General features: G+C 37.3%; 1 long non-coding RNA gene across 1 annotated transcript; it reads left to right on the forward strand.

Moving 5' to 3' along the window:
- Positions 1 to 4,101: 4,101 nt before the first annotated feature.
- Positions 4,102 to 11,824, forward strand: LOC135328004 (uncharacterized). The gene is made up of 3 exons (XR_010388721.1): positions 4,102 to 4,175; positions 4,695 to 4,741; positions 11,722 to 11,824. It is a non-coding gene; the product is annotated as an uncharacterized LOC135328004 (long non-coding RNA).
- Positions 11,825 to 12,054: the final 230 nt, after the last annotated feature.

The following is a 12,054-nucleotide window of genomic DNA, read 5'->3' on the forward strand; positions in this document are numbered from 1 at the left end:
CAGTTATTAACATGTCCTATTCTATACTGCTGCTTTCTGCTCTATTTAATTGAATAATTCTAATAAAGAGCGACAAAAAAAAAAGGAAAAGAAAAAAGAAAGAAAATACAATCCAGAACAGCCACTTTGCTGGCAAACTGCATTTGCTTCAACATAATACCTTTGTTAAAATATGTTTTAGCTTTTGTTTTTGAAAGATAGCACTAAAATGGAGAAAAAGATCATTCCACAGTCTCTAATAAGTGATAGTAGCATACAGGAGGAAGAAGTTAGACTATTATTGTATTCACTAGTCTCAAAGTCCATAATTCATCGTTAACATACAGTGATTATGCAAAAATGTTTTAGAATATGTAAAAGCACAACTTCCCCAATCCAAAAAGCCTGATCAGAAATGTCTTTAGCAAGTACAAGCATAATCTGAGAGGATTTTAATGTGTGTGGAGTACTGTATAGAATTTAGATACTTACTTTTCTATCTTAAATTAAATATAAGGCATATCAAGATGTGGTGTTGAATTGTGGCCTTCTGATACAAAAGTCCCTGCTGAGAATTGGACAAATGCATAATAAGAAAAACAAACCAAAAAAGCAAACCTCGCAATATGGTATAGGCCTTTTGTACTATAGAAGGAGAAACAGAGGGAATGTGATTGCACGCCACAGTTTGTTTCCCCCTTTTAGGTTAGAGCCTGAGTTTTTTTACCAGGGTTGAGCAAATTTTAGTGTTTCTGGTGTTTCCTGAGCAAACTCTTGTGAAGCTGTGAACACCAAAGGTTTGACTATGTCTAAGTTTTCTGTGCTCACTGTGAGGTAGCTATCAACATCTACTTTCAAGACAAATTATTTAATTTCCTTCCCCCAATCTGTTTCCCAGGCAAGACCCACTAGCTGCTTTGAAAAGGGGGTTGGTTTGTTTTTTTCCCAAACAGCCTGTACCTCAACAGATCAGCCACTGTCATCTTGGGTTGAGAAATCGCAGCCTCGTCATTGATACTGCAGAGTTTGCAGAAGTGAAGTGGATATTGTGAAAGTTGTTAGGTCAAATATTAATCTACCAGACAGGAGCACGTCTGGAAAGCCCCCTCTTCAGCGTTCCCGTGATGCCTAAATCCTTCCCACCCGTGGGGACAGAACCTATTCCCGAATTCTAAGATAATTTTGCACACTTTAAACTCTGAACAACGGATTTTATTTGCTTGCTATAACTTATTATAGTTGCTAGTGAGTAAGGGCTGGAATCTGCATGGTTTACTTTTTTTACTCTTTTTTTCTTAGCTTATTTTTCCTAGTTTATAGGAAAGTCAGCTCTCAGACCAAAACTTCTAAAGTCAGTAAGATATCATCTCTCTGTTCTGCAGCTAAGAAAGGATAACACTCATTTAATCAATGCACCTGGCAGCTTTCTACACTGCTGTAAAAGAATACAAGATATAATTATACTGCTTGAAAAGGCAATTCATCTTTAACAAAAATTCAGGTAGAATTAAGAATATTAATACTCTGTTACATAACAGATGAACTATGTCAAATATGTAAAATATGTCTGCAATAAAAAACTTCCCATCTGAAGAACACTTAAGTAAGAACTTTACCCACTTCATCTACTTCTGTCAAGTTCAAGGTAAGATCAGTACAAAAATATTATTTATTCTTTCAGCACAAAAAGCCAGGATATGGCCAGCTCACAGGGCTGAAACATGTTGTGGGAAGTGGAAAAGGTAATTTTCTTAGAATATTTAAATCTAGAACACATGGAGCATGAGTGAACGTCATATCAGGCATTCCAGTAATGGCCAAAAAGGGATCAACTGCCAGCTAGTTTCTATGATCCTAATGAAACGTTTTATAAGACTTCCATGTCCGACACCCACAGGTGTACATGCGGCCTTCTGTATCTCTTTCAGTCTGTTTTTATTTTCTTGACATCCTACAAGAACACAGAAAAATAAACCTCCAGATTATCAACCAGATTAGGTTTAAAAGCTATGAAATTGACATCTAAGAAGGTCTTAGCTTAATTTGATATATTCGCAAAATTCAATTTCTAACTGCTTGTTATTGAATTCATTCTACAGCCTTTCATGCTTCAAAAAACCTCAGCTTTTGTTATATAAAAATCCTTAATTTTTCTTATAATTCCCCAGCTTCCTCTCCCTTGCTTGTAACTCCAGGGTAAAACCTGATGATAAATTATTTGATAAATCATCACATAACAAGCTGCAATTGACAGAAGAGCTAATCACTGCTACACCCATCTTACATTAATGTAAATCTGTCGATTTCCAAGGAGATACAAAACTCATTTAAGAGTGAGGCTCTATCATCATCTCTTTCATTTTCATTACTTGGAGATATTAATTAACACGCTCTCTTTTTATATACTGACACATCTAAACCTATATATTATTAATACATCAGTTGAGTGTAAAGACAGAGTTATGTGTAAGGGCGGTCTATTCCACTTTTCAATCAGGGATACAATTAATCATGTGAAAATAATTTTATAATCCATCATCACCTTGAATTTTCCTTTTTTGTTTCTTAATCATTCCCTCCAACAGTACCATTACCCAGCATTATAAACCTATCTTAAGGTGTCATTTCTGAGGAATTTAGGAGAGGCTATTCAGAAGAGCAATTCAGGAAAGCTTTGCCTAACCTGTTTAGATATCTGGGAAATCCTAGATGTGTAGAGTAAGAGTCATCTCCATTAGCTCTAAACAAAAAGTGGAGACATTATATCTGAGCTAGTTATCTAGTTCCACGTTATAGTCAATAGAGAGATGTAAGGGCATGAGTCATCTGATTTATTTTAAAGTCTAGTTTACACCGAGATTAAACATCCCAGAAGTGTGCCAGCTTCTCTCCAGTGACTATGAAGGGAGTAAAGATGACTGGCTGAAATACAGATGTCTACATCCCAGGTAACTAAAATTAGCTGATATGTCTCCCACACCAGAAGTCTCAAACAGCAACTACCCAAGACACTGCATATATTCAGAAACATCCCAGTTTAGGTCAGTATGTGCATATATCCCTCCTTAACTCATTTAAGAAGATGCACAAAATGTGCAACCTTGTATCTAAGCCACAAAAGGAACCTGATTTTCAGGATATGTCTAAGTTGAGGAAATTAACCTTCTGTATGTCATAATATGTGAAATGATTGTGGGAGAACATGGAAATTGGCAGAAGTATTGAAGGTAGACAAAGGACTACTTGAAAGAGAAAGAAATACCCTTTAAAAGAAATTTTGAGATGGCATGAGATTCATAACATAGTTCCTCAAAGTCCCATTCTGTAGCTGTTTTAATTTATTCTACATAAAAAGAGCTTAGGTGAATGACTAGAAGATGCACTGGGCCTATCTATGGAAACCAAAGGTTTTTTTTGAACTAGGTGGTTCTTCATGACACAGTAAGGAGGAAATCTGTTTCACATAGGTCACCTCAGATATTCTCAGTTGTAGAATAATTTCTTCTATAAAGTGAATTTACATCAACTAGAAATAGCTGAAGACAAATGAGACCTGAATATCCTTATTCAGTCAAGTTGTATCACATGATTATAAACAGGGAAAAATAATCCTACCATGTTTCAACCAAAGTGATAGAAATAAGGAAGTGTTGGTGTCATCATATAAGGTGCTAGAAAATTCTCTTCTATAATACTGTAATACTGGATACAGTGAATTTAAACTAGAACAAATTTGGAGAATAACCTTTACTTAGATCTGTAAAATAAAGGTGAAGATAATATATATGAAAATCATAAATGTCTGTAAGCACATATGGTAAAAACCATCAGGGAGAAAAAAACTATTAAGCAAAAAGATACTTTTGGCACAGTAATAAAAATGTGCGAAGTGGTCATGAATACTTTTAAACTGGAGGTTAGAAGATTTGTGATAACAACAAGAATGAGTTCTGAAACAGCCTTCTAGCAGGGGGTGCTAGAAATAGGGGGTGAGAAATCTTTGCCCATTTTGTAATGAGTCTTGCAACATTTATAAACAAGCTTCAGATGCCTATAACAACAGAGAACTGGGCTTTATGACCCACTAAGTTTTTCCAGCCCTGTGCCTGAAGACACAGGAGGCACTGGCAAAAGAAATTCTGCTTGTTCATGTAAGAAGGGAAGCTTTTAGAAAACTTTCGGAAGTATGAATACTGGTAATGGGTTTGCTTTCATTAAATTAAATGCATGCATTCATTAATCACGCTTATTCTGAAAAGTTGTTAATATACTTTAGCATTATTTTTTCACCGTAACAGAAAAGGTACTGTTTGTTCATTTAGAGTTGCAATTTTACTGGGATTGAATGTTGGATGTAGCTTAGTCATACTTATATTTTATCATAATACGAAAAGAGAAGGGAGAGCTGCTTGGGCTGTTTCTGTTTGTTTGCTTCTTGACTTGTCCCATATTTTCCTTTATTGAAACATACTTTATTCACTAGATGATACCACTCCATCTTTGATCTTGGGAAAAATAGCCCTTAACCTCTATAAAGCTGAATAGATTAGACTGTAAATATTAAACATCTGCAGTATGTCATGGAATTGATTCTAGGTGTTTTATTTAAGATTTTTTTTGTAAACATTGCTTTGCTTATTTGTGTTTAATGAGGACTAAAGTTACTTTTTATGAAAATTTATAAATTCAGAAACTAATGTCATTTATGATTTCAGAGACCATTTTAAGGCTATCTTTTAACAAACAGCCAAAGCAATAAAACGTAAGTAAAGGTTCTTTCACTGCTACTGTCAGTATTTTTTCTAGGTCTGGTTATAGGTGTTAAGAGTAACAGCAATGAAAATGTTATTAATACTTTTAATAACAATGATGGTTGTATAATAATAACAGTAACAATAATAATTAGTCATATATACTAGCATGGTCTCATTCATATTACTGTCATCTACACTGATTTTCTCTTTCTTTTCCTTTATAGTTATCCTTTGTTTTTCCAAGTATTTTCCAAATTCAGCCTACACATTCAGGCAGCTTTAGATCATAGAAACTTAGAAGTGAAACAGCTGAAATCAGTGGATGGAATTTCATTTGTATCCACTAAATGAGGGCAAGCTTCTAAGCAAATAGCAAAACTGCTTTAGTGGTGGTCTAGGAGACTGGGATAGCAGTATAGGTGGGCATACCAGCATGGGTGGAGATGGTGCATGGTGCTGGTAAACTAGAATTAGGATTTTAGTAAGAAGTAGTGTTTCCTGCTGCTTTTGAGCAGGAATATAGCATATGTGGCATCTGCTTTGTCAGTTAACCCCTACCATCTTTTCTCTGAAAGAATAAAGTGTATTGAAGATTTTAAAGCTGTGGAAAAGACAGAGATAGTAGGTCACTTGGCCCAAACCCCAGATTAAGTCAATGACTGCCCCTAGAATAGAACCCTGAATTCCCAGTTCTCAAGCATCATGCCAAACATTAGAAAGCATTGTTTCTTCATACAAAGTTTAAAGGAAATTAAACAAGAAAAAGAATCATGCGATTCTAAATCCCAGAATGAAATGCTTTATTTTGTGCTGTAAAACTGAGGAAGTGCGTTCTGTATTTTTTTGTTGTTGTTTATTGTGTTTTCTGCTATATTCTAGTCTCTGCAACATAATCTACCCATAGTTACATTTCAATCCTAAGTTTAGTTCTCATGCACTGAATGTTATAATACTTTACTTATGTTTGTTTTTTAATGAAGGAAAATGCACCTACTATTGAAAAAGGATGAGTACTTTTCTCATTACAGGACACCAAATTACTTTGCTGCAGTGTGCTGAAGTGTATGTAAGAACTGCAAGCAATCATTAAGAGTATTTACAAATGTGCAGTGTTCAGATATGTCCATAAAAAAAAAAAAAAGTTGCCGTATATTAACTCACATCCAGCTGGTCATTACTGTTTCTTTTTCAGAAGTTATTGCCCCACTTTAATCTGCTTGCAGAGATGTTCATGTGACCATTTTGTATCTTCTAAAGTGAGGGGGTTGCACTGAAATATTTTGAATAATGGATCTTGGCAAATCCAGCTCATTAGGGCTTAAGCAGTACAGACAACATCCACATATGAGCAGCAACTGGATCCTGGGGAAACTGGGGAAACTGAAGTGAAGCAGATCAGAGAGAAATATCCTGGATGTTGTCTCCAAGGTGTATATCTAAGTAATGCAGTGTCACAGACTTTGATTCTTCGCTAAATTTGTGTGACAAGCTTAGAAATTACAGAAAGTAGGCCTGGCAGAGATATTAAGAGGCCATCTTTTCCCCTCCTAAGCCCAAAGATAAGATCATATATTTCCATGTCATTCCTGACAGGTTCTTGTTCAACTTGTTTTTCAGTAACCTCCAGTGATGGAAACTCTACAACCTGCCCAGACAATCATTCCAGTGCTTCACTAACCTTTCTGCTAGAAGGTTTTTCCTGTCATCTGATCTAATCTGCCTTGTGCTAATTAGAAACCATTATTCTAATCACAATACATTATTCAGTCAGTCCACATCCCTCTTGAACTGTGGTACACATAATCAGACATTAGTACTCCAGCTCACACCTTACTAGTGCCAAGTACAGCAAATATTTCAGCTGAATTAAAGATAACATTCCTATTTATTTTTTTCAGAAGAGCATAACATTCTTGACTCATGTCCAGCTTGTGATCCACAGTAACTCTCAGATCTTTTTGTTTAGCCAGCAGAGAAGAAAAGAATTTTTATATGTGTGTCCTTGTAGAACTGCATCTTTCTTTTTTTGTTGTTGTTAAAGTAGTTTTTGCAGGGCCCTGATCAGCTTGACCTAAGTAAGTCCTGCAAGGAGCCAGAGATTGGACCAGATGACCTCCTGAGGTCCCTTTTAACCTAAATCATTCTGTGATTCTCTGATTTTCTGAGATCATTTTGAATCTGACTTCTGTCCTTTAGTGTACTTCAGCTCTCTCAGCTTCATGTCATCTGCAAGTTTAATAAGCCTACTCTGTTCTTTCTTTCCATTTATAATGAAAACATTGCATAGTTTCAAATTCAAGACACATCCTTGAGTCTAATACTGAATATGTTCTTCTATATTGACTGTGAAGCACTGCTAAAATACGCAGCAAGTGGGTAACTGCCATGTCATAGTAGCTTCATCATCTTCCCCATTCATTACAAGTTCTCAGACATAACTCTAAGAGGTCTGAGATTCCTTCAGGCAGTTCTTCAAGTACCTCAAGATTAATTTTATCAGTCACAGATTATCTGAAAACAAAATATCTCAATTCATCTAAGTCTTATCTGTCTCCATCTTTGTTACTAAATTAGATAGTGTCAAGGCATATACGTGGGCACTGGTGCTGCCTCAGCTGTTAAATTTTTAGGACAAGCAGTACTTTCTCAAAGTTTTCTCAGGAACTAGTATGAGACAGAGATGACTACCTTACAGGAGGCCATTTGCTTGTGACCATCATGGTTTTGGAAACCTGAAGAGTTTAATAGCATGGACATGGCCAGATCATGCCCTTTGGACATGGCACAGTTAAAACTACTAGCACAGACATAGCCTCTGACTCTCCAACCTTTGTGCAACAAAGAGAGTTAATCATTTCATCACTTGTGTTCATTGCATTTATCACTTTACTTTAGCTACTTTTTTATGGAAGACTGAAGCAAGAAAAGGGATTAAACGCTCCTATCTTCTCAGCATCAACAGTCTCATTACATAGTGAACTAACTCATCTTGTTCTAGAAAGCAGCGTCTTCCTTTGTTACCCACGTTTGCATTTCCTGGACCAGCTCTACACTTCTACTGGGTAGTAGTGCTATTGGTAAGAATGATGAAAAGTCATGTGAACTATTACACTAATTCTCTATTATTTGTAAATTATATTCTTCAACGTATCAAGAATTTCAGTCTGCCTCCTTATTCACTATGCTTCTGACTTCTATTGATGTCAGTAAACAGTAAACAGACATCCTAGACATTAGCATATTGGGCTATTGTCTTCCCAGTTGTTTCTCTTATGGATTTTACTTCTGTGAATAGCCCTATTTTCCTAGTGTTTCAGCTCTTTGTCTAGGTCACTATTGTTGGACTCATCAGTAGACTTCTGTCACCTAGTGCCTTCATCCTCTTTCAGATCCTTCATCACTAGGTTAATGAGACTATATCTGAAACTGTGCTTTCACCTCTCTGTGAAGTGGCTCCCATCTCTACAATCCTTTCCCTGGGATTGTGTCTTCTTGCTTAGGGAAGCTAACTCCAAAACCCTCCCAATGACACTATATGCTCAGCAGTGTCTTCATCTCCAGGATATATCTGTGCTTTGCCCAGGCTTTTACCCTCACCCAGAAGGTCTGATCTAAATACCATCTGAATCCTTTTTCACCCTCCTTCCCAGAGGTAGATAATTGCTTCTAATCTATTCAACATTATTCTTGGCAGTATCATTAGTTCCTACACAGATGAGCAGCATGTAATAGCCACCAGTGGGCCAGAGAAGCTTCGGCTACCTTTTCATATCATCTTGGATTTAGAGTGCTGGCAGGATATATATCTCACAGGATGTCAAGTCGAGTGACTGAATGGATCACCCCAACTTGCTCAGGAGCCAGCTATTAAATAATTCTGTCTTTTATTTCATCTTTGGAGTGCTGTACTGCATCTCATGACCTCTTGGTCCTTCACCACTGGGATTATTCTTCGCTCACTCTCTGGACAGCATGCTGGTACCAGGACATTGCAGGAAGGAAGAGTCTCTGCCTCAGGTAGAGACCATCAGACTCTGTAGAGCAGCTAATCTTTTCTTTATTGCTGAAACTGCTGAAGTTTTCCCGAATTGACTACCTTGTTGTTGGAGATCTCCACATACATGCTAAAGTCTTTACAATCCTGGTAGTTTCCCAGCACTTCTAGTTGTCTCTTAGAGATTCCATAATCTAGATTCTCCCGTACCAGATAACATCCCTTTTCTGAATTTTAGTGGCAGAGAGCTGTAGACCAAAGTTCCTGAAAATCCAGCTGAAGATCATTATGAAGATTTTTAAAGATCAGCCTGAATACAATCTTTATCTATCCAAAGAGAGAAAAGAGTACCCAGCTGTAATCAGCTTCCAAAATTCCTTTTCTAATTTCTTTTCCTTCATCTCTAGCTTCCTAGGGCACCATGTTTCTCCTAATTAAATTTGACAGTGAATGATTGCATTATATCCATCCAGACTGCCTCACTGCACCTCATGATCTCTCACTGCATTACACTGCAGAAACAATGAATGTACTCCAGCAGCTTTAAGCGACAGCTTGTCTTTTTCCTGATTTAACTGCTATGGGCACATTCAACCTCACCAGTTCCAAGGCTTCATGACAAAAAGATGGCCTTCATCCTCAAAGCATGTTGGTTCTTAGCCCCATGTACCATACCAACAGCTGTGCTGCTCCTGAATTCTAGGAAAAAAGATAATAGCTGACAATAAAGACATCTCTGATTAGGGTGGAGGATGAGAAGCTCAGGAAAACACAAAACTTCACTTCTTAACAGATTTTTCTTAACACTCTGAGAAGTCAGAAAAATTGCTCATTCATGATTTTTCCCTCACCTGGAAGTTCATTTCTCCAGCTTGAACAAGGTCTCTGCAAACTTTGATAATTAATTCACTATTGCTGTTTGTTTAGATGCCATAGCAATGGAAAGAAATTCAACTCTACGTATGCAGAGAAACACAGCTGAATATTTAGACTGGCACAAAGGCAGAAATAATGGACATCATGGCAAGGAAAAAGGGTACACAGGGAAAAAAATAAAAGCTTTGTTACTGTGAATAAATCAAATCAAAAGCTTTCACAGACAGCATGAGAGAAGAAACAATAGCCATTAACTTTGCCGATATGGTCTTGTAGCCACTGCTCAGGTATGTCCTAGATGTGTGCAGTTCTAGCCCAAGAGAAGATGTACCAAGGACATCTTTCACCAGATCAAGATGGCAGGATGTGCATCTACCTGTACACATAGTTTCTGTTTCAGAGGAACATAGATCGCTGTTCAGGAAGCATGTGACATTTAGGGAATGCTTTTAATTTCTGTTTCTGCCATCAAAAAAGTCAAAACACCCCTTTAAATGATCTCTAAGATATTGAAAAGGAAAAGACAATTCCGTTCTTACAGCACTCTCATTAACTATCTCAATGGCACAAGCCATGTGGTGGCATACCCAGTACTGTCTTCTTCACACCACTTGAAACGGATTTTCATATGGCAGGAGATCGTCTTCACTGGGCTTTACTTAAGAATTCAAATGTAGGATGCATAATTCAAACATTCTAATTCTTTCTGGAACGATATAAGAACCTGTTAGTTCTTCACAGGATAATTTGGGAAATTTTGGACCAAGTGCTTTCAAGAAGATTTGCAAAAGGTGCTCTGAAACTTGGTAATCATCAACTATATGTGCACGGAGGAGGACAAAGTGTTTACTTGCTATGGAAAAAAAAAAAAAAAAAAAAAAAAAGAGAGAGAGAGAGAGAGAGAGAGAGAGAGAGAGAGAGAGAGAGAGAGAGAGAGAGAGAGAGAGAGAGAGAGAGAGAGAGAGAGAGAGAGAGAGAGAGAGAGAGAGAGAGAGAGAGAGAGAGAGAGAGAGAGAGAGAGAGAGAGAGAGAGAGAGAGAGAGAGAGAGAGAGAGAATTAGAGGCATTAGAGGGTCTTTAATTCTTGTTTTTCCTCCCTCCCTTCCTAAATCCTGGGATCAGCCAAACCTGTGTGTGCTTTTATCTAAGCTGAGTGACCACATTGTAAACCTAACCTCGTCAACATGCTGTAAATGGTTTGAATTAATTAATTTCCTCTGGAAATCTGTTGTATCCTGTATCCTGCTTTAACTCCCTATGAAGAAGGCCCAATGTGGAAGTATCAGTTAGCACCATAAGCACAGCTCAGCGACAACTTACTTTGTTGTTAATGAAAAATGGTTACTGTTGCATGCGGAAGCCTATTGATGTTAATATGCCCAATGCTCTTGTGGGCTAACATCTGCTCTGTGTTAGATGCTAATTCTAATTCTCAGTCAATATTTTTGGACATTGCTACTGTCGGCAATTTATTGATATTACCTGTGTGTTCTGCAAAGCTTTGTTTTGATGTACGTAAAGCACATTTATTTTGTAATAACTCATTAGTACTACTTCCACTTATTTCATCATGTTGGTGGGGCTTGTAAAGACCTACATCATTAATACCTACTTTCTTGTTTAAACCCTGTTTGATGACCTTAAACATTCCCATTTCAAGAATACCATCATGGTTTATACATGCATTTTTTGCTCAAATCTGCCGAGATGTGATAACAGTAGTGTAGAGGACTCTAGCCCCCTCCACCATTACCTCCCCCCCCCAAAAAAAAAACCCTTATGAAAAGAAGCCTTGTGATTCGCACCAAAAAGTGAAGAGAGAGAAGAGAGAAGACATCCACACTGACTAAGTTAAAGCATTTGCCCGTAATGCCTGTCTTTGGAAGGCCCACTACTTGAGCCTCTATTTGAGCCACTAATTGTCACTGGTTCTCCTCTCTCTCCTCCTGGCTTCTGCTAGATTTTGCATACAAAATAAATAAATACATTTTTCTGTTTATTAGGGTAACAATGGATGAACTGTCATCTGCCAGATACTTGTAAATAAAGCTGTATTGGAATCCATTTTGGTAATGTTAAAAATGATAAAAGTTAGTAAGAATGTTTTTATATTTCAAGCAATACTAAATCCATAAAACAAAAGGATTGGATTGCTTAAGTAAAAAGAGGCCAGAGTGAAAGCCTGACAGGACAAAGAAGACCAGGAATGAGGGAAGAAAAAACTCAGGTAAGGAGCTGGAAAAATTTTCCATCATAAACACTGGAATTGACTGGACAAAGAAAAAGGGAGGCTGGGACTAGGCAAGGGGAGGCAAAAGAGCAAAGGCTGGGGATAGCTCAGGAACCAGGACAGGATAAGGCAGCAAGGAATGGGAGCAAGGCTCCAGGGGTGGTGGAAGAGAGAAAACTAAGATTAAATTGGGAGGCAAAGAAGACAGAGAACAGAGTGAG

This window comes from Dromaius novaehollandiae, chromosome 3 (assembly GCF_036370855.1).
Source record: "Dromaius novaehollandiae isolate bDroNov1 chromosome 3, bDroNov1.hap1, whole genome shotgun sequence".
Classification (NCBI taxonomy): Eukaryota; Metazoa; Chordata; class Aves; order Casuariiformes; family Dromaiidae; genus Dromaius; species Dromaius novaehollandiae.